We start from the raw sequence: 24,029 nt of genomic DNA on the forward strand, positions 1-24,029 counted from the left end.
CTCTGAGAGGTCAGCCGAGTGCAGAGCCTGCCCTGGGTCAGGGTCCTTTTGTCTCATCTCCACCCCGGAATGGCTCCTGGGCGCCCCTCTGTTCCCTGGGCCTCAGTCTTGAGAATGGCTGGATGGGGAAGGAAAATATTTGATTGTCACTGGCGTAGTCTCTCTCCACCCTGGCCTGAGGTCCCTCTAATGAAAATAAAAGGGAGCTGCCTCTCTCGAGGGCTGGCTGGCTGCGGCATCACAGTGCTGGCTCCAGTCACGACGCCAGCTGCCCTGCTGAAACGACTCTTCAGAAATGTTCCTGAGAGAAGCGAGTTCCACGCCCACGTGAAGCACGTTTGTTCTCTCATGCAGCGGGAAGGGGCCATTTAGCGAATGGCTTCTTTCTCTCACCGCTAGGTGCCCGGGGAGAGTTAATTCATTTCACAGAGGCAAGCGATTTACTCCCGTAGGTTCAGGACAAGCCGTGCCAGGCCTCTAAAGCTCTGGAAAATTCCCCAAGTCTCCCCCGAAATGGTTGCTATTGCTCAGCACACTGAGCACAACCCTGCAGGGTTCTTCGGCTAGTTGTTTGTTCCCGCAGAGCACTCATGAAGCACCTTCTGGGTACAGAATCCTGCTTGCAGCACCTGGGAGGTGTGGAAGGCAGGGGTGTCAATCCTTTGAAGACTCACAGATGAGTCCGGGAGACAGAGCAAGTCCCAGACTCAGGGTCGGGAGACCTTCCACAAGGCCCTGGGCCAGCACCGTTATCCTCTGTTTCTCCAGCTGAGAGATGAGGGGACTCGGTCATTTATCCATACAGATCCCCCTCTTCTGCCTTCTGAGAGGCTACACAGAACATGAGAGTGATTCCTGTGCCTGATGGCAGGATGAGGGGACCACCTGGCTCCCACAAAGCCAGGCCCCCCCTGCTCCTTGGTACACACCAAGTGTGTTTCCTTTCTGTACCTTTGCTTCCTGCACCTGTAATGCCTCCCTCCCCACTTGGCTGCTCCCAGCCCCTCTTCCCTGAAGCTTCTCCTGGCTCCAGTGGGTTTTGACTTAGCAAGACTTTTAAGGTCTTCAGGCCTTTGAGTTCTAATTAGAGCTTTGTGTCTTTGAGATTCCTTATTTTCAGACTGCAAGCAGTTGGGTAAGGTTGGTTCTTAGGTTATAGAACTAACAACCCCAGGTTCTACCTCCTTCATTTCACAGATGAGGATGCTGAAGAGGAGACAGTGACCTACCCAAGGTAATTCAGGGACCAAGAGACTGGACTCAGGTCTGCTGTTGACCAGGCTGAGGTATTCATGCATACATTTAACAAATAGTAATTAGATTCCTCTTTGCCAGGCCCTAGACTAGGTACCAGACCACGGAAAGATGAAAAGGGCCTTCAAAGTTTGACAGGTGAGACAAATCTGCAAACACGTCTTTCTGGGTGATGATTCACACAGATTCACCTGTGTGAATCTGTATCCTCTTTCATGTGGAAATGAGCCAGCAGATCCTAACTAACTTGGTAACATACAGTTTCTTCCCTCCAATCTATTTCCAGTTGGAGTCAGTTTTGGAAAGTGCAAATTATATCTCTGAACTTACTAGCCCCCAGTGACCCCGAGTGGAGCCCCAGTGCTGGCTGTGGCCAGCAGAATGCCTCAGGATTGGACCCATGCTCATCTCCAAACTGCAGGAGCCGAGGTGTGGTCTCCTGTGGCCCGCTGGGCTTCTAGGACCACGCTGACTTAGTGATGCCCTGTGTGGCATGAACCCTGACAGATGGTTTTCTCTTTTGTAAGGCCAGTGCTTGACTTACTCTTTGATTGCCAAGGCATCCATTGCAGAGGTGTAATCCTCAATGGATAAAGAGCCAGGCCGCACCCCTTGGAGTTCCTCTGTTTAAAAAATCTTTGGTTGATTAAGTGACCATTGGATCACTTTTCCTCCTACCTTTCTCCCCGTGCTTTTAATTCCTGATGTTATGTTTTAAATTCACCAATAGTGACCTTGTGAACCTCTAGACTCCCCCCACCCCCACCTCTGCCCCAGTGGAAGAAGAATCCTGGACCAGCATGTTCTTCTTTCTATTTATTTGTCTCTCTCTCTCCCTACCCCATCTCCTCCTATCTTGCAGCCTCACTGTGTGGCCCAGGGCATGCCAAGTACCCTCCAGAACCTGTGAGTAATAACCCTTGTCTGCTTCAAATTTTTCTGATGCACGTGTCTAATGGCATCTTACAATCATAATCAGAACCACTGGGGCCAGTCCAGCCACAATGTTGGTTCCAAAAGGAGGGCCTGGGCCCAGGTGAGTGTCCCCCAGCATTTCTAGCTGATAGCACCACTATGGGTAGGCTGAGACTGTCACAAATCAACCTGCATCTTCCCCTGAGGTCCCACGTTAGACTACCTGCCCCAGGGATACTGAATGGTCCACTCCCTGTACAGCCTCCAGGCCCTGAAGGAGCAGAGTGCTGGTACTCAGGGCAGGCCAGTCCTGCCCAGGCCCAGCAGAGAGCCTGTTGCTTCCCAGCTGAAGGGCCAGTGCTGGGCTGGCCTCTGCTTGAGGAGCCGGGCAGCAGGCTAAGAGGAAGTCATATATCCTGAATCCTTGAAATTAGCTCAGGGTCCCCAGAATGGAGCATCTCATCTTGATTGATGAAGGGGATAGACTAAAAATTATAAGTTGTCTTTCTTTCTCTACATAATGTCTGAGACATATTAACCATTTTCATGGTTTCGACTGAGCAATAGATATTTATTACACAATACTGCTTGAAATAGTCATTCTGTTCCACCCTTCATCTCTATGTTCTGGCCTTTCCCCATCATTTTTGAGAATATATGAAAAACAGAGCAAGTGTGCTTTTAAGTTATATTAAGAAATTTAATCCATGGTGAGAAAACCCTTTGTCATACATGAATTGAACATTATGAGTGCACAAATCTTTATCCATCAGGGTTCTGAGTTGCAAGGCACAGAAATGGACTCCAGAAATAGAAAATAAGTTCATTCTAATGGTATCAGAGTTGCCCCAAAGGCTTGAGAAGCAAGACATAAAGGAGAAGGGGAGGGAGGTGAAAGGAGGATGGAGAGGAGGCTGAGGAGGTGGGGGTCAGGGGGAGAAGGCAGAGGGCAAGGGTGAGCAGAAGAAGGGAAGCAGCTAGACTCACACTAAAGTCATGCTACTGAACTAGCCTGGGGAAGGCACTGCTGCCCTACTGCTAACCTCCAGACATAATGGGCGGCACGGGGCATTGCACACAGTGCGTTTGATGTGACCACCTCCAAAGTCACTAGCAGGAATTCTTGCTGATTCCTTGAGATCATCTAAGGACAAGACATCTGAGGGCCATAACCTGAAAGCCATTTTTGAATTCTTCCTCTCTCTCATGCTAATCCAAGACCGATTTCAGCTCACTCCACTTTCCTAAATTGCCCACTTTCCTCAAATCTATCTCTTCCCTCCCTGCTTGTCCTATACAATGGTTTTTTTTTCAATCAAAAATTTCCAGGGATACCAGGAGGTAAGATCAAATGATGAAAACCAAGAGAAAAAATATGCATAAACAGATCCAAAGCATACCCAGATACTGGAGTCATCAGACATGGTCTTTAAGTCAGAGAGACCATGACTCCCTGTATTTGTTAAGATTAGGTTTGGCTGAATATTACAAAACCCTCAAGAAGCAATAATTTTAACAACATGAAAATTTCTTTATTTCTGACCCAAAAGACAAGGTGACCCACAGGGTTAGCACCTCTTTCTACTCCATCATTTTCAGTTTCAGTTTTCATCATCAAAGTGACTTTGTATTCCAAAAGGATTGCTGGAACTCCAACTATTCACGTCCAAGTTGCAAACCAAAAGAAGGCAAAATGCAGAAGGGAAAATGGGGTCTCATCTGGCTAACTCTTCTCCCTTTCAGCAGCTTTCCTAGAAGTTCCGTATAACACTCTGCTTATGTCTCTTTGTCAAAACTTATTCGTATGACTGCCTCCCACTTCGTGGGAAACTGAGGAATTTGGTGCTTTGGTTTGGAAATTAATAGGCCCAGCTAAACAGCCAAGTTCAGTAAAAAAAAGAAGGAAGATGAGAATAAACACTGTAACTGGGTAACTGAAAATGAAAGTGAAGTCGCTCAGTCGTGTCCGACTCTTTGCGACGCAGTGGACTGTAGCCCACCAGGTTCCTCTGTCCATGGGATTCTCTAGGCAAGAATACTGGGTAACTAGCCATCTCTATTATGAGTTGGCCAAAATTTCTTTCGGGGTTTTCTGTAAGACGCTATTGAAAAACTCAAACGAAATTTTTGGCCAACCCAATATATTCCTACTTAAAGACCTTCTATAACTCCTCACTGCCAGGCATGTAAAGACCTTTACAGTTTGACCCCTACCTCTCATTCTACTTCTATCTCTTACCCCTTTATCCAGGCACTTCATTCTCTCACCACCTCTAGTCACAGCCACTTCAGAAACACCCAGTTGCAAGCCATCAGACCCTTGCTTCTGCTCACTTGTTGGCCTGGAATGCTCTCTCTCTGACAAGTCTGTCTCATTTTCGAATCTTAATTCAAAGGTCATCTGCTTTGTGTTTCCTTTTCCAGCTCTCCTAGTCAGAATCACAACCTTGCTCCTGGTTCCCATACCTGCATTACTGCATTTGTGTTGTCTTGTAGTGATTGGTCTTCATGTCATCTCTCTTTATAAGTGATGAGCTTCTCTGAATCAGAAGTACAAGTTATGCTTCACTTTTATTCCCCTAGTGTTTGTTATGTGGTCGGTGCTCTATCAACTTTTGCTGAATGGATAAGGAAGAGGGTAAAGGATAAAAGATACAGTTAGTTAATAAATCTCCGATGCTGTCTCTTTCTAACTTATATAACTCCAATTGCAAACAACTCAGAGGTGATTTCACAAATTTTTGTTATGCCAGAACTGTGTTTTTGGTACATCATGTGAAATAAATATGCTGAGCTGGGAAATTTGTTTGTTATTTTTTATACATATTATTTGATATGATGGTAAAAAAATCAACTTGAGTATCACAATTAGTAGTAAAAGGGAGTTATATTTAACTCAGCAGGATAAATCAAGCATCCCCTTTGTGCTTAACAACATGAAAGATAATGTGTGAAATTGCCGTTACTCCCTCTTCATACAAATATACACACACACACACCCCCAAAAAAGAGTTCACAGTTATTGCCTTCTAGGAGGATGACACTGTGTAAAAATAGAACAATTAGGTGACAGGTTACAATTAGTGTCATAATAAATTGTACCTGTTCATTATCAAATGACATCTGTTACTATTTAGAGAAAGAGGAGACAGATATATGCAAGAGTGGTAAGAAAGGCCTTTGAGCTGGTCTTTAAAGGCACAGCAGGATTAAGCAGGACAATAACTATCAGAGCATAAAATACAGGCTATGGGTGGGAGGAGAAATGATTTTAGGGAGATCCATGCACCACACTGAATAGTGCTAAATCACAGAACAAAAAGATTTTGCCCCTTTTCATTCTCTTTGATTTTTTAAATTTACATTAAGGAAAGTTTCTGTTGATGCATTTTTCACAGATAGTAACATTCCTTTGAACAAACATAGGCCAAGTCTCAAGCCTAGATCTTGGCAGACAACAATATTTAGCTCAAATTTAATGACATTCTTTTGAGGTTTTCTGTATTCATTTGTACAGGCATCTTCCATTTACAGTAAGTGATAATGGTTTTCCATCATATATTTTTACTTTTAAAATCAACTAATTTAAATATAAAGGAAAAGCCATTTTAAAGAAAACTAGTAAGTAAATAAAAGTACAAGCGGTATAAGGCTATGGAAAAAATGGTAAAAATGTACTTAGAGGACTGATGTTTGGGAAATGTGATGACAGTGGGAGTGGAGAGAAGAGACTTCCCCACCATGATGAAAGCTGCTCAGGGAGAGGGCTCTGCGCGAGCAGGGCAGAGCCTGGATGGGGATGGAGGGGCAGCAGGGCAGACTGGATGCTTTGCTCTCAGGAGGCTGGAATGTGGAGGACTTTCCCACCTGCCTAACATGTCTTACCAAGTGTAGAAGAGATCGTGTACCTCTCATCGTGCCCCAACGCCATTCTGGACCCACACCCCTCACCCCTCTGCCTGCATCAGGATGCGCTCTGAGGACAGCATTAGTGGGGGGTTGTAGAGGTGGGTGGCGTCATGGACCATGGAGAAGCCTGGCTAGGGGAAAAGAGAGAACAAGTGGCACACCCAGAAGATCAGCACTTTTCAATACTTCCACCTGGAATAAGAGCTGTCACTGCACATGAGGGCCACAGTCTCTGGGGCCCAGCGTTCTGCCTCCCAACTACCCACGGAGGGCCGTGTCTTTGGGGAGCGTGGCCTGTGTGGCTCTGGTCTGGTGCCTTCCTGGGGCCCAGCCTGGGGGAACCAATGGTGTTGATGCACACGCCCTCGCTCAGAGCCATTGCCCTCCGCTCAGAGCCATGGTCCTCCGCCCCTACTCTACTTCCTGTCTTCATCTTTGCCCTCTCTTTGCATGTGGCTGGAGTATTGCTCTTCCCATCTCTTTTGCTCTGAGGACAGGAAATCTAGGGCAGCCCTCAACTGTGGGATACAGATGAGAAAAGCGATAAAGCTGGGGAGAAAAGGGAAGGAGACTGTTCTGAATAGGTAATCGACATGACATTTCCGAGCCCTGCTGTGTCTCTGGCTGCTCTGACCCATGGTACCGAGTGAAGCAACTCAAGGTGTAGGCTCTCCTTCTCAGTATCCAAAGCCATCAATCTAGACCCTGCTGGCAGCACCAACTTCCCTTGAAAAACATTTTAAAAAGAAAAGGTCAGAACCATTTGTTTTTCTGTATGAATGAATTAAGCCCTGGATGCTTGTCCCTGGAAGACTCAGCATGAATCCAGATGTTCCAAACCTTCCAGAACAAGCTTCCTAGGCAAAGGGATACTTTCCAAGGCAAACTCCCCAGATCTGAGCCCATTGGTTAGGGGTCAGTCCCTGGAGTCACCTGCGTCTAGTCGCAGAGCAGCACAGTATGTGATGGCGTGACATCTACAGGTGGATTGTTGGAGTCTGAATCTTGGCCTTTTTACCCACTAGCTGTGTGACCTTGGGTTTAGTTACTTAACGTCTCTGAACCTTTCTCATATGTAAATCTGGTCAAGTGAATAATAATAAGCACTGTCTCATAGAGTTCTTGCAAAAATCAGTTGGAATAATAAATGTAGAATGCTTAGTGCAGTGCCTGACATATAGTAAGTGGTTAATAAAAATTGGTCATAATAACCATAATAGATGAAATAGTCCTGAAGCCCAATTGTTTCAGTTATCAATGTGCAACTCAAAAACAATCATTTAAAACAAAAATAATTATTTCTCATGATTCTAAAGGTTGCCTGGTCTCAACTGTTTGATCTTATCTGAGATTCTTCATGCACTTGCAGTCAGGTGGCATCTGAGGGACTAAAGTCATCTGACGACTTGACTAAGAACATTCAAAATAGCTTTTTTGCTTGCATGCTTTTTCCTCAGCTGAGATGGCTTGAACAGCTGGGAGTTAGCTGGGCATCTCTCTCTCCTCATGTAGCCTCTTTTTGTTTTTGGGTTGGGCTTCCTCACAGCGTGGAAATCTCAGAGAAGTCGGACTTCTTACATGGCAGCGGACTTCTTCCAGAACAAACATTCTAAGAGATCAAGAAGCTGGAAGACTTCTTATGACCTAGCTTCAGAAGTCACACAGCATCATTTCTGCCACATTCGTTTGGTTACATGGGCCAGCCTGGATTCAGAGTGGGCCAACCACTGAGAGTGGTTCACTGGGGCCGTCTTGGAGACTAACTACAAAGAAACCATCAGTTTCTTCTAATGCAGTATTGAAAAGAGCTCTGGACTTTGTTTTTTAATTTATTTATTTTTAATTAAAGAATAATTGCTTTACAATATTGGTTTGATTTCTGCCACACACCAACATGAATTAGCCACAGATGTATATATGTCCCCTCTTCTTGACCCCTGCTCCCTCTGTTTCCCACCCCTCCAGGTTGTTACAGAGCCCTAGTTTGAGTTCCCTAAGTCATACAGTGAATTCCCATTGAACTATGGTGTTGGAGAAGACTCTTGAGAGTCCCTTGGACTGCAAGGAGATCCAACCAGACCATTCTAAAGGAGATCAGTCCTGGGTGTTCTTTGGAAGGAATGATGCTAAAGCTGAAACTCCAGTACTTTGGCCACCTCATGAGAAGAGTTGACTCATTGGAAAAGACTCTGATGCTGTGAGGGATTGGGGGCAGGAGGAGAAGGGGACGACCGAGGATGAGATGGCTGGATGGCATCACAGACTCGATGGACGTGAGTTTGAGTGAACACTGGGAGTTGGTGATGGACAGGGAGGCCTGGCGTGCTGCGATTCATGGAGTTGCGAAGAGTCGGACACCACTGAGTGACTGAACTGAACTGAACTGAACTGATCTATTTTACATATGGTAGTATATATGTTTCCGCTACTCTCTAGAGCTCTGGATTTTTGGATTGAAGACATGAGTTTAAGGCTTTAGGTAGGTTACTACTACCTTCAAAGTCCCCATTCGCTTATCTGTAAAAGGGAGGAAATGATATACACCTCCTGCGTAGTAATGGAGAACAAATGTCATTACACATGGTCAACTCCTAGCGCTGTGCTTCACACACGGAGATGCAACCAAGTTTCCTTCCCCATTTAGAGCAGGAAGAGATCCTCACCAGCAACACTCTTAGTGCTCCTCTCTGTAGGGGCCGTCCCACAATGAGAGTCCAGCCAACCCCTGATTTCTAGGTGTGTGTGTGCGTGTGTGCAGGCACACACACACCAGGAAGTTTAGTGTAGCTCATTACCTGCCAGGTTCAGAGTTGACACTGAATAAATAATGTATAATTCAGAAAAAGAGTTGTCAACTCATGCTGCTATGCCAAAGTCCTTCTGAATGAATTTTCTGCTAAGTCTAGAGTGAGTTATTTTTAAATTTAAGAAAAAAAGTGTTTAAGCCACCTGATCTAAGAGATCTCAGAAATGCTTTCATTTTTTCTTGACTTCTATTTTTTGAAAGCTGCCAGGAAGCAGCACACATACTCGGTGGGGATTTAACATGAATTACCAAGCAGCTGGAAAGAGCTTAGGTGACAAATGACTGACAGTGGTTCTTGATGCTGCACTCAGGGCAGCATCTGAGAAAGCCACTTAACCTCTCAGGGGCTGTTCCATCCCTTTTGTGAGGCTCTGGACTAGCCTGGTAGCACGAGACGTCAGATAACTCAGCAGATGCTTTTCTTGACCTCAGGCACCTTGGCTGGTGGGGAAACTGAGAAGTCAGTTACACCCATACCCTCCCCGTCCAAGCTCTCCCCATTCCAAAGAAACTCTTATTTACCAAGACAGAAAGCAGCAGCAGACCTGCTATCCTTGAGAACATGGGGGACATTTACTTCTTGGGCAAGGAGGAGTGGTGTTCTATCTACAGACTGTGGGATGTTTGTCAAAGGAAGAGGTCACTGAGAACACGGGACAGAGGCCCCCTTTAAGGAGGAGTCAGTGAGCACTGGTCACCCTCCTCTGGGATGGCTTTGTGGAACAAGCTCTGAAGTTGCTTTGGTTCTACTTTTGCTTGGCCATGAGCTGTCTTGTCAGATCCTTCCTCTCATGGGTTCAGTTTCCAGAACATGCTGGTGGATCCTATATCTCATGCTCAATCCCATGTTTTGTGTTTCAGTCCCATACATTCCACTACCTACCAAACAGTCTCCTCTGGACGTACCTCTCCTAACCTGTCCAAAGCTCATGACCCATCCTCTAAAATGCTCCATAGACCTGGGTGGTAGCCTCTATTCAACAACCAAGACAGGAACCATGAACCCCATCTTTCTCCCAATTCACATCTAACCAGTCACTATGCCTATCAGTTCTCTTTCAGAATTCTCTTTGGTTGAAATGTTTAGCCTTCATCCTCCCCACTACCCTGCAACTACAGAGCCCAGCCCCTATCACATCTCACCTGGACTATAGGAGAGCTTCCTACTGGACCCTTCCTCTCTACATCTCTGCCCTAGCCAGCACCAGGCTTCTTCTTCCTGGGACTAAATTCTGACAAAGGAATAGAATACTACAAGACCTCTGTTTAGCTGTGCATCCTGGTGTTCATAGCATATTACTTCCCTACCCTGGGTCTTTTGTGCTTTCATCTGCAAATAAAGGAATTGGATAAATTTAACTTTTCCAGAAACTCCTTCCTACTCCAAGATCCTCTGATTTGCCTGAGGAACTTTCTGCAGAGGATTTAAAATAGCTTATCTGACCACAAGCTTCAGGAAGCCTCCTGATATCTAAAGAAGGAAAGTCACTAACTTCTCCTAAGTGCAAATTAATGTCATTGATCTCAATCCAGTCCAGCTCAGCAGAAGGCAATACATTTTGGGGGGGAGGGCAGGAAAGAGTGTTTTGGAAAGAAAAGACTGGAAGATATCCTTCAGGAACAGCTGATCTTTCAGACAGGGCAGGGAGCAGTCAGAGGCCTCTGTAGACAAAAAAGAGCTCCACTCCTTGGCATTTGGGGGTTAGGAAAGTGGAGTTAACACCCACTCTGAGAACATGGAGCTGGTAGGGAGTCATAGACTAGAGGTCTGGCTCTGCTGTGACCTGGAGTCAGTTACTCCCTGTCTCTGCTCTACTTCTCCATCACCAGATACTTTTGCTGATCTCTAGGAGAATCCCAGGGACAGGGGAGCCTGGTGGGCTGCTGTCTATGGGGTTGCACAGAGTCGGACATGACTGAAGCGACTTAGCAGCAGCAGCAGCAGCAGGCTGATACTAAGTCATCTCAAGGGAAGTGGGTGAACCTTACAGGGTCCTAGGGTCTGTTCTGGGCCCGTGGGAAGTTAAGGATGTTCCTGTTTCTTCTAAAGCCTTAGTTTGAACCCAGAAAATTTACAAAAGAAGAAATGTGGAAGAAAAGAGCTGCAGTGGTTAATTTTATGTGTCTGTCAACTTGGCTGGGCCATGGTGCCCTGATCTTCAGTCAGACAGTATTCTGGATGTTTCCTGTGAAGGTGTTTTTGGATGAGATGAACATTTAAATTGGTGGACTTTGAGTAAAGCACATGGCCCTCTATAATATGGGTGGGTTTCATCCAGTTAGTTGAAGGCCTGAGTAAAACAAAGACTGACCTCCTCTGAGCAAAAGGAATTATACCAGTGGAATGCAGTCAAACTGCAGCTACCTCCAGATTTACTAAGCCTGTAAAATCAGGAAGGGGGGATTCCTTAAAGTAAATAAATAAATGAATATGTATATGGTGGTGGCGGTTTAATCACTAAATTGTGTCTGACCCTTTGTGACCCTACGGACTATAGCCCACTAGCCTCACCGGTCCATGGGATTTCCCAGGCAAGAATACTGGAGTGGGTTGCCATTTCATTCTCCAGGGGATCTTCCTAACCCAGGGATCGAATTTGGGTCTCCTAGTTGGCAGGCGGATTCTTTACCACTGAGCCACTGAGGAAGTCCAAATATGTATATATATAATACATATATACTATTAATTTTGATTCTCTGGAAAACCCTGACAAATACAGGAGCTATCTCTATTCCATAGAGGAGAAGGGTAGATCTTAACATTGTAAAAGCATCACAGATTCTGCTAAGGTTATCAAAAGATTCTGAATCCACCATCCTTCCCAAATGACTTCTAGACTGCTCCCTACAGGGACCATGAGATGGTACAAAACTCTCTCTGGAATCCAGGACCTTCCTGCTCTACAGAAGCCTTCTGCCCAGAGCCAAGAACCAAAGGTAAAGTCCCAGAAGGCCTGGAGTGGGGGCAGAGACATCTGTCCAGAACACTTAATTTGGTAATAATTAAGATTGACTAGATCAGGCATTGTATGTATTTTCCTCACATCATATGCTTTAGTCATTAAACCCTAGGAAGCAGGCACTATTAATATCCATATTTCACAGAAGAAAAACCAAAAGCACCATGAAGTTAAATTACTCCTTTACCTGGCCTTAACATTGTGTTCTTCTTCCTGGTGGGTACTGGGAAGCTCTACATGTTAGCTTGCTAACTGGGACCAACCCTATGAGCTGGATGGCATTATCCATATCATAAGACTCAGAGAGGTCAGGCAGTTTCATAAGATCACACAGCTAAAAGTGTGACCTTATCATGACCAGAGTCAAGATTCAATCTCAAGCCCTCCTGCCCATGTTCCCAGCTCTCCCAGCCAGCCATATCTTTCCTACCCATAGCTCTTGCAAAGGGACTCCAGCTATCCCTGCTGTTTACAAGGCTATTGACCCTCCATGTCACATTTCAGTATAATTATTACCATGAGTCACCATGATCTCGATGGTAATTACACCTCTGTTTTTATAATACTGTGCAGGTTGTCCAGGACTTCAACATACTTACCTCACTGTGCATCGTAAGCCAGGGTGGTACATAATATCTATCCTCCAGTCTGCAGGGGCTGGTTGAGGCCAAGGGGGTAGGACAGAAGCTAACATTTACCAAGAACCTGCTGCACTTCAGGGCAGCGTGTGGGGCTCTAGCATGCTTTGTCTAATTTACTTCTCTCTGCAATCCTGTGAGGTACGCACCTCCATTCGACAGCCTAGGAAATTAACCCATGAGATGCCCACTGCCAGGCGAGATCCTAGAGGGAACAGATCTGTCCGCAGGGTGTGGAGACGCTTTGCACTGTCCCACTGCCTGTCACTCCTGGGGCGACACTGACTTTCCATCGACTCCATTCGTCTTCTTTTTAAGAATGTGCTCCTGAGTCTCCCCTCCCAAATTCCAATTCCTAACTTGGGTCATCTCAGCTCATTGTTGAGAAGGAAACATTGAGAAGGAATTGATCCTCAAGAAGAGCAAAGAGATTGCCAGCCTCTTCCTGGTATTGTAGCTCTGTAGAGAAGAAGCACTTTCATCCCAAACAGCCTTGGATCTCCATCGCTGAATCAGAAGCCACGTGACTGTGTGATCTGGAGATGAAGAGACTGTGAGGTTATCTCCCCTGCTTCTCGATCCTACCCCAGCCTCGCTCAGTCCCCCACGCCGTAAACCCAGGGTCATTCATGACTCACCTTATCCATTCCCCACACATCAAGTCCAGTACCGACCCGGCTAAGTGTACCTGCAAGACTCTCCTAGAAGCCACAGCCCCACCCCGGGACCATCATGTCACCTCAGGATCATGCCAACAGCTCGACTCCACTCCACTCCACATAGTCTTGTTCTTTGCAAGCACCTGCTCCCTCTGCCCTCTAGCTTGTAATGCTGGTCACTCTCTAAACTTGTCCACGCCCAAACTCCACCCCCTCTACTCTGACCCTTCTGCCTGACCATTCACCTCAAAATTAATTCAGCGTCTGCCTTCTTCATTGAACTGAAGCCCTCATAAGAACAGGAGCCATATCTCTCTTACTTACCAGGATGTCTCCTTACACAGTGCCTGGTACATAGAAAAGGCTCAGTACACATTTGTTGAGGGAATGGATGTCTGAATGAGTGAACAGTGTCATGGCAAGTATCTTAATGTCCTGAGTGTTTTGCCTTCTGCTTCTGAAACCACAATGAGCTCGCCGATGTCCCTTAGCTTGCCCGGGTCCCTAGGGGAGTGAGGTCCAGGACTGGTGTGTGGTGTGGCTTGCTCTCTGTCATGGGCCAAGTTCAGCCAACTGACTCTCAGTCTGTTTCACTATTCAAGCTCCTGCAGTATCTTGTGGCTTAGCCCTCCTCCCCACCCCCTCTGCCCTGTGAAGAGTCCAGTTTGCCCCCTTGCTTGTACACATCTCCCAGCACCTGCCCTTTCTCACCTCTGAGCCACCCCTCACACCCATGTCTGCATGGCCTTGTCCAGATCCCCTTCCTGGGGCCACACTAGGCTCTAATCGCTCCTTCTCTCTCAGATCTGACCTTCTTTGAGATCAGAATGAGCTAAGGAGATAAACGTGTGGCTGAGAGCTCCCAACATCAGTGCCACCAATCCTTCTCTCCATGATGGGCTGCTTCCCGGACGGATGGAGGGTAACAAAAATGCATCTGTTAGCCTCTAGCACTTTTGTATCATCTCAGTTCTCTGCTGTGGAGTCCAACTCCAGTGCTTAAATCTGGAAACACACAAGGAAGGTAATGTTCCTGTTTTATCAGTTCAGTTCAGTCATTCAGTTGTGTCCGACTCTTTGCAACCCCATGAATTGCAGCACTCCAGGCTTCCCTGCCCATCACCAACTCCTGGAGCTTACTCAAACTCATGTCCATTGAGTTAGTGATGCCATCCAACCATCTCATCCTCTGCTGTCCTCTTCTCCTCCTGCCTTCAATCTTTTCCAGCATCAGGGTCTTTTCCAGTGAGTCAGTTCTTCCCATCAGGTGGCCAAATTATTGGAATTTCAGCTTTAGCATCAGTCCTTCCAATGAATATTCAGGACTGATTTCCTTTAGGATGGACTGGTTGGATCTCCTTGCAGTCCAAGGGACTCTCAAGAGTCTTCTCCAACACCACAGTTCAAAAGCATCAATTCTTTGGTGCTCAGCTTTCTTTATAGTCCAACTCTCACATCCATACATGACTACTGGAAAAATCATAACTTTGACTAGATGGACCTTTGATGGCAAAGTAATGTCTCTGCTTTTTAATATACTGTCTAGGTTGTTCATAGCTTTTCTTCCAAGGAGCTTTTCTTTTAATTTCATGGCTGCAGCCATCATGTGCAGTGATTTTGGAGCCCAAGAAAATAAAGTCTGTCATGGATGGTTTCCTGTTTTATGGGAAAGAGCCAAAGGCTGAGGTCAATATGACCATCCTAGGCCCTAGTTTCTGGGCTTGGCTCTCCAGCCATGGTTGCTGAGGGATAGTCAGCACTCTGATCACTGACTCTCCTGGGGTCTTTTTAGAAAATATTTATTCTTACTATATTTGGCTGTTTCAGGTCTTAATTGTGGTATGAGCGACCTTTGATCTTAGTTGTGGCATGTGGGATCTAGTTCGCTGACCATGGATGGAACCCAGGCCCCCTGCGTTGGGAGCTTGGAGCCCCGGTCACTGGACCACCAGGGAAGTCCCGTCTCCTGGATTCTTGGTCCCTGCAAATCCAAGTCTTGGATTAAGGCCAAGATTCTGTGTCCTATTTTCTTCCTCCAGCCAATAACCATTAAAAAAATTGAAGTATAGTTAATTTACAATGTTGTATTAGCTTCAATTGTACAGCAAAGTGATTCAGTTACACACACACACACATATGCATATAAAGGATCTTTTTCAGACTCTTTTCCATTATAGATTGTTACAAGGCATTAGACATAGAGCCCTGTACTATAAGTAGATCCTTGTTGTTTATCTCTTTTATATATAGTAGCATGTATATGTTAATCTCAAACTCTTTATTATCTCCTCCCCTCCCCACTACTCCACTATCCCCTCTGGTAACCATGCTGCTGCTGCTGCTAAGTCACTTCAGTCGTGTCCGACTCTGCGCGACCCCATAGACGGCAGCCCACCAGGCTCCCCCGTCCCTAGGATTCTCCAGGCAAGAACACTGGAGTGGGTTGCCAGTTCCCTCTCCAATTCATGAAAGTGGAAAGTGAAAGTGAAGTCGCTCAGTGGTGTATGACTCTTGGCGACTCCATGGACTGCAGCCCACCAGGCTCCTCTGTCCATGGGATTTTTCCAGGCAAGAGTACTGGAGTGGGGTGCCGTCGCCTACTTTTGTATTTTATGTCTGTGAGTCTATTTCTGTTTTGTAAATAAATTCATTTATATGATTTTTTAGATTCCACATATAGATGATATCTTATGGTGTTTGTCTGTCTTTGTCTGACTTACTGCACTTAATATAATAATCTCTAGGTCCATCCATGCTGCAAATGGCTGTATCCTATTTTCTGACAAAGACATAGGTGAGGTCCCTAGCAGCAAAGCCTCTTAAACAACACAAAAATTCTGCAATTTTCCTCCAGGGAAAAGAGAAACTATAAGAACAGATTCTTCTCAGAACAGTCCTTAGTTATCCCAGTAAATTGGGAGTTACTGGAGTCAACTTCATCAAAAAGCATGCATTAAGTGTCCTTGGCAAACACTGCCCTCAAAAGACTCTCTCAGGGGGATTAATGGGAGAAGGAACCCAACAGTTTAGGTTTTGCACACTTTGTTTTACAAGAATGTTTGTTTTTATAATTGAAAACAAAAAACACGTTTTCCTCCAAATGCCTTCTCTTCAGGCATGGAATTACAACAGCAGGATTTCAAGGGGCTCTAGGGCCCTTGGAGATCATCTAGCCCAGTCCCCTCCTTGACAGAGGAGGCAACAGGCTTGATAAAGGGGAGGCACTTGCCCAAGGTCACCCAGCTCAAGGTCATACATCAGGCAGGGGCCTTTGGAGACCATTTCCCACATACAGTCATTTTAAAAAGTAATTATTCCACAGATAATCCAATGGAAAATGGACTGCTGCAGAGAGTGTGGCCTGAAATTTCTTCAAGAAAAAAAAGGCAAATTAACATTGTGCTAAAAAACTTAGTGTAACCATTCTGGGGGTTGGGCTTGTTAAAGTTCAGAACTGAGTGAAAAAATACTAAGAGAACATGGTAAAAGAAGCCCCTGGGACTGAAAAGCACTCTTTTCCTATCTACATGTCTACTGATATTTCTGTAGTCCTTTATCTGTATATTAGGAGAGAGAGAAACCAACTGAGTGAAAAGAGGTTGGGGAGGCAGGGTTTTGGGTGGCGGTGGAGCAGGTCAGGCAATTCAGTGGCTCCTTTCTCAAGCTCCACAGGACTGGGGAGGGGGAAACCTGAGTTGCAAGAAGATGGGAAAAGCTGGAGAGGGATGGCCCTGGAAGCCCTTTGGGAATCGTGGGGAAGCTTCCTCACAGTCCATGATGAGAGGACTTGGGAGGTCAGAGGACTGAAAGGTGATGGTCCCATGTGAGCTAGGAGGTCCCATATGACCCTCCGTCTATCAGGAAGATGAGGGTTCTTCTTTTCCTATTGCTTGCTGCTGTAGAAACACCAAAAGCAATGGGCTAATAAGAAAACACTGAGGTTATTCTTACTGCAGTAGGGAAGAGTTCTGGTTCAACAGAGTCTCAGGAGGGTCTAGGAGGAAGCTGGACAAGGTCAAGATACTTACTGGGATTTTGAAATATGGTTTAAGTTGAGCGAGTCTTTGAACTGGGTGGGTGTGGGAGTGTAAGGCTGTGCTGAATTAGGATTGGGTAAGGCTCATGACAATAATTTAGGACTGGTGGTCACAGCAAAGCAAGGATTTTGAGGCAAGGGGTTCAAAAAGTGTAAACAATCATTTGATGCTTTCTATTAACGAGTTGATAAGTCTTTCAGGAAATTCTTGGAATGAACAATAAAATTATTTGCAACTTTTATCTTGCTGAGAAAGAGTTTTCTAGAATAGTTAATGGAGAGTTTTCTAAAATGACGCATAAAGTTGTGCCGATGAAGATAGCGGAATGAATAACACAGACGGTCATCTATATGGGTATTGATGGTTTCCATTCTCACTAAGAAGACCATCCTGGTCTTGCTCAGTTCTAGGCAACCAACTTGAAGGGACATTAACTAGTTAGGGCCTGTCCCAAAGCCAATGACCAGGACAGTGAAGCAATGTCTTTTGGAAAATGACTAGAAGAACTGGGGTACTCAGCCTGGAAAAATGGAGTTTAGGACCTGCCCCACAACAAAGGTTTAACGTGGGCATGAGGCAGTTGTCCTGTTCTCTAGGGGCCTGGAAGGCAGAATTAGGACCAAAGGATGAGAGATACAGAAGCAGACCTCAGTACAGCTTAAGAAACAACTTTCTAAGAATTAGGAAGGATGTGCTATCTCACAGGGTGCCCAGTTCTAGGCCAGAAGATCACTCAGATAGGGAATGCTGACACTGCTGCAGAGGCTGTTCTTAGATTTACTTATGGCTTCTCCTCTCTCTTTTTTTTCTTTTTTTTAAAAAAGTACTACTTTAAGATCAGGCTCAAATGTTCTCTCCCTTCATGAAGCTGCTTGATCTCTCCTCAGCTAAAAAGGATCAATAATTCATTGCCGGTACTATTTCCATGGTATTATCACCATCTGCCTACCATTATTAAGAGGCTCTGCCTCTGGATTGCTGGGTGGCTTTGAGCAGGGCCTGTCCCCTCTCTCAGTCTCGGTTTTCTCACCTATAGGATGACGGACTTAGTATTTGAAGCAGCCTTGGATGTAGAGGCTCTTGGTGACCTGAAAAGATTGCAAAAGCCGAGGTGCAGATGGACGTGGAAGCTGCCGGCTAAGGGCTACCAAGAACTCTTAGGAAAGAGGCTGATGACTTATTGCTTCTGATTCCAGAAGGCAGAAATCAGTCTCCATCATGGGGTTAGTTGCCGGGATCCAATTTCAATTTGGTATCAGAGAAGACATTCTAATAATAGTCTCTGCTTGAGGTAGGAAGGTAGCGAGGGCTCCGTTCCTGCAGGTGTTCTAGTAGAAGCCTGTGAAGGGAACGTGGGCTAGCCTGTCAGTTAGGAGGCTTAAGCCTGCAACTAACAGAATCACAGATTAAAGGTCATTGGAACAATAAAGAATTTGCTGTCTAGCCTGGTAAGAGGTGCTGTTATCTAACATAATAGGGTAGACGATACAGCATATCAAGGGAGTCAGGCACCTGGGACAGTGTCTCTGGGCTTCTCTTGGGTTTCCCCTCAAGGTCTAAGATGGCAGCACAGTTGGGTGTTAACACTTTCTCATACAAATACACCCCAATATAGGAAGGAGTCAGTACTGAGTTTCTTTTTGGAATGGAGAAGATATTCCCAGAAGCCCTCTCTGGCTTCCCTTTACACCTCATTGGTGAGGGTGGGGGTCACACTGTGTGCCTCCTCCAGTCCTTGGCAAAAAGAATTAGCTTAATTAGCTTAAACTGATCAGTGTGCCAGGGGAGTGTCCATGAAATACACGGGCACTCAGTATCTGGACAAAATTGGGGTGCTATCAGCCAGGAAGAAAGGGGACTCATAGGGTGGGCGAAGTCCACAGGCTGCCGTAGCTGGGATTCCTGAGCAGACAGCTCCTGAGTGACTGCTGACTCTTTGATTCTATTTCCAGGCTTCTTCCCAGCTTGAGAATCCTAATTTTTAAGTAGCCACTTCTTTTTCGAAAACTGCTTTTTTCCCCTGACTTTCTTATGACCTAGTTTTCCTCTCCCACTCTCTGTCTCGGAAGCTACAATTAGGCTCTGGTGACACATTTGGCATGGGAATGCTGTGAGCACAGTTCTGATGAGCTGGGTGTGGGCCCAGACAGTAAATGCAGGCAGCTAATTGCAGTTTTAGTCTCTCTCTCAACTTCCCTGCAAAAAAAAAAAAAACAAAACACAATGTATAAATAAGAGGCAACTGAGAAGCAAAGTATGATCTGAGGAGATGTGGGCTGCAGGGGACATGCCCTCTTCAGTTCTCCTCTGAACCAGGTCCTTCACAGCCCCAGGAGGGACAGACATTTCAGAGGCTGAAATGGGGTAGAGATGTGCTTGGTGTGTTGCTGTTATCTGTGTGGGACTCCTGAGATTATCTGATATAACCAGGGTTATCCTCAACTAAGCCAAACCAGCAGCTGGAAGCTGAAGTCTGTGTAGTGTCCAGCCCTGAAGGCCAGGATGTGGAAAGGGCATGCTCAGGCCTTTGACATCTCTGTGTGAGACAGAGACCTGGCCTCCCACCCCCCACCCCCTGACCCAAGACCCACAGAATGAGGATGCTTCCAAAACAGGAAAGGAGAGGTTAGATTCTGGGCAAGTAAAACATGAACGGCTGACGTCCATTGTGTGGTTTCAGAGGCTTGGCTCTCTACTAGCCTCCTGGCCACTGCCCATGGCCCTCAGCCCACGCACTCCCAGACCCTGCTCCCTGTTCTCCTGCTGAGACCTTGATCTATGGGGCACGCCAGCCACCTGCATTTGCCAAACAGCAGGCAGGGAGGAGGGAGGCTGAACACTCCAACTACTGCAATTTCTCATCAGTTTCATGATTTTGCATCTGAACCCACCATACGTGACAAAAGGGGAAGATGGCAGAATGGAGTTGCAGGTGCACTGTGGGGAAGTGAGGACTGGCTCGGATTGGCTGTGCTGATAATGCTATGCTGCCGATGGGCATTGGTTAGGGACCATCTACACCCACAGCCAGTCGCTGAAGCCTCGAACGTTCCAGACCCTGTGCTAAGTGCCAGTCAGGTGACCAAGAGCACTAAGGCTGGGACCTGTCCTCAGGGAAGTCACAGACAGCCCGCTGGGAGGGAAGGCAAACACGGAAACACTCATGACAAAATCAGGCTGTGTGGGCTCTGGTGAGGCAGGACAACATCCTATGGAATCACTAAAGCATCAGATTTAATCATTTCTCATTTCTTACTATGAGCCCGGACCAATATTAAACTTCTCGCATGGTGATTTCATTTAAACTTTACTCAAAACTTTATCATCAGTCAATATTATTTACAAGTAAAATCCAGGTGGGGCAGTGTAAAGAGTCTACCTGCCAATGCAGGAGATGAAAGAGACTCAGGTTCAATCCCTGGGTTGGGAAGATCTCCTGGAGAAGGAAATGGCAACCCGCTCCAGTATTCTTGCCTAGGAAATTCCATGGCAGAGGAGCCTGGCGGGCTACAGTCTATGGGGTCACAAAGCGTCAGACACTACTGAGAGCACACGCGTGCACACACACACTCGCACACAATATTATTTCTAAGTGAGCAAATTGAGGCCCAGCGGGAAGAATTTGGACCAAGAGTCTCTAATTCAAGAACCTGTAGCCTTAACCTTTATACCAAACTACCTCTAGGGTCAGGCATGTAAACAATGCTCAAATGGATTTGTTAAATGCCTGAATGAGTGAATGAATGAATGAAATACTAAAGAACAATTTAAGCAAGGCCAGGTTGGAGCTCAGAAAAGTTAGAGTTCTGGTTGGAAGGGCTAAAGGAAGCTTTCATGAAATCCTCCTTAGGCTCAGATCCATAGAGTGGCCTGGGAGTCTGGGAGAAGGGCACGTATGACAGACAGATGTTCACGCCCATGCAATCACCTTGCCATGAGTGTGGGTGGGACTTGGGCCTTGCTACTCACTAGCAGACTACGCCAAGGTGACAGAGGTCTTTTCCATGATGATAAGATTGTAAGACCACCTTGCTCATCTTACTAGAAGATTGCGGGCTAGGGAGAAGTAAGCAGCCCTTTAGGGGAAGCCTATGTGGCAAGGAACTGAGGGCAGGTTCTGGCCAAAAACCAGCTAGGAATGGGAAAAGCCTTTGGCCAACAAGAAACTGAGGCTCTTGGTCCAACCACCCACAAGAAACTGAGTCCTACCAACAACCATCCAAGTAAGCTGGAAAGTGGATCCTTCTCCCACTGAACCTCAGAAATGATGAGATAATAAATGTGTGAATCCACTAAGTTTGTGGTAGTACTGCTATGTTAATAAATTACCAGTAGAGCAACACTGGCAGAGAAAAGAGCAGACCCAGAGCAAAGGCCTGGAGGTAGAAGGCCTGGGGAATAGTAGGAAATTTCTGCTTGTTCTGTGTGGCAGGAGCAAATACAGGATTTCTTTCTTTTTTAAAAAAATTATTTTTTAATTGGAGGAAAATTGCTTTACAATGTTGGTTTCTGCTGTATAGCTACATGGATCAGTTATAATTATATATATATATATCCTTTCCCTCTTGAGCCTCCCTCCCACCCCTCCTCCATCCCATCCGTCTGAGTCATCCGAGAGCACAGGAGGGGCTCTCTGTGTTATATGGCAGCTTCCCGCTTGCTACTTATTTACACATGGCAGTACTGGTTTCTCAGTTCATCCCACCCTCTCCTTCCCCTGCTGTGTCCACAGTCCGTTCTCTATGTCTGCGTCTTCTTTTCTTCTCTGCAAATAGGTCCATCAGTATCACTTTTCTAGATTCCATATATATTTGTTAATATGTGATATTTGTTTTCTCTTTCTAACTTACTTCACTCTGTATCACAGACCCTAGGTTCATCTCCTTCACTACCACTGAGTCAAATTTGTTCCTTTTAATGGCTGAGTAATATTCCAATGAGTATATGTACCACATCTTCTTTATAGGAGATGGGTTTTCAAAGACAGAATGAGTTGTCTGGGGTGTTCTGCAGGAAAGGATTTTCCAGGGCTAGTAGATCCTGGGAGGGAGCTCTATGAGGAGTGAATAGTTTTGCATCATAGTATGGTTGATGAATATCCACACATACGTCTTGTCCACATCTCCTGGGCTCCCCAAAGGGGCTCCGGCTAAGAACCTGAGGCAGGTAACCCCAAACCTCACTCTGGAGGACCCAAGTAAGTCTGTGACAGAGTGGATTTCAGTGGCTAGGGCCCTCAGGGAACAAGGACACATTTGAGTTGTGTGGTTCCCTCAGTCTCTCTCTATCTTCCCAGCACCCAGCCTAGGATGCAACCCTTAGTAAGACCTCACAGCCAAATGGCTCAGCCTCACCAGCAGTGATGTCACCTCACTCCCAGCCAATGGAGGGACAGCCAATGGGGATTTGAATGTGCCTATGTGCGTGTAAGAACATGCTAAATAATGGACTTAAAATTCAGGAGTTTGTAGATGGATTGTGTGCATGTGTGCTAAATCAGTTCAATCGTGTCCAGTTCTTTGCGACCCTACGGACTGTAGCCCTCCAGGCTCCTCTCTCCATGGGATTCGCCAGGCAAGAATACTGGAGTGGGTAGCCATTCCCTTCTCCAGGGGGATCTTCCCAACCCAGGGATCGAGCCTGAGTCTCCTGCATTGCAGGCAGATTCTTTACCACGGAACACTGGGGGAGCCCTGTGGATGGCTTAAGTGCTCCCAGATTGAGCTCATCAGTTGAAAAGGCTGTTCAGTGAAGACCCCTCAGTGCTGACTCCCTCCTCTTGTAATATATTAGTTGAATTATTCAAAAGCCCCCTTCTCAGTGAGGTGTCTGGGAGATAGCAGGTCAAGGAAATCTGACTGGCACTGTGATGTTGTGAGATCTTCAGCTTCCGTGAGGAGGAAGGTGCGGAGGTGAAAACGCTTCTCGTTTAGTTGGGCTTCAGGGAATAAAAGAACTGCCATGTGTCTCATATTCAGCCAAAGACTACTGGGAGAGTGATCAGAATAGTCATCACTGGCTCACTGGTGCCTGATGGTCCTGGAATGTTCTGGTGAGGAGGGGACAGGGGATCAGGTCAGGATGGAGAGGAAAGGTGGGAGTGCATCAGCCCTGAAAGCATTGTATCCCAGAAAGAATTTTAAATGAGCAGTCCCTGGGATCAGAAATGACAAGGGAGTCTGGCCAGCACTCAGAGGAATAAAACCAAGGGAAAACCAAGGCCACATTCCAACCGTTCCAGCCACTGTCCCTGGTTACAGAAAGAAAAGCGACTTTAAAGGCATTCCAGAGGGAAGAATTTCATTCATTCAACTGATACGTCCAGACCCTCTTAGGACCAGATGCTGAGTTGGGCACAGGGTATGTATGTGTGTGTGTGAAATGCCCTCCAGGAGCACCAGAGCCACTGGGGGAGGGGTGGGCAAACAGTGCTGGGCTCTCAGGGATCTGCCCACAGGCTGAAGCACGGAGTAGGGAGGGGAGGCTGCAGGATGAGGAGCCCTAGAGCGGCAGGTGGTCACCAGGTCAAGTAGACAAGGGAAGGAGGCCGTGGTGGGTGCAAGCCAGCCTGCTGCAGTGCAGGAAGCATGGTTCAGGGCCAGACTTAATTCCACTTTGTAATTTTGATCAAATCAGCCCAGAAAAGCTCTCCAGCTCTTGCCTGAAGCTGCTGTCTACTCCAAGGGAAGTGGTGTGAAACAGGGACATAGATGTCCAAGAAACAGCCCCTGACTCTCCCAGACATGCCTTCCTTTCAGGGACTCCCTCCCACACGTTCTGGCAGTGCCCCTCTATCACGGGGCCTCACTTGGGAGATTTCCTGCTGAAAGGAAGTGCTGTTGGCCTTTGGT

Source organism: Oryx dammah, unplaced genomic scaffold (assembly GCF_014754425.2).
Source record: "Oryx dammah isolate SB20612 unplaced genomic scaffold, SCBI_Odam_1.1 HiC_scaffold_2, whole genome shotgun sequence".
Lineage (NCBI taxonomy): Eukaryota > Metazoa > Chordata > Mammalia > Artiodactyla > Bovidae > Oryx > Oryx dammah.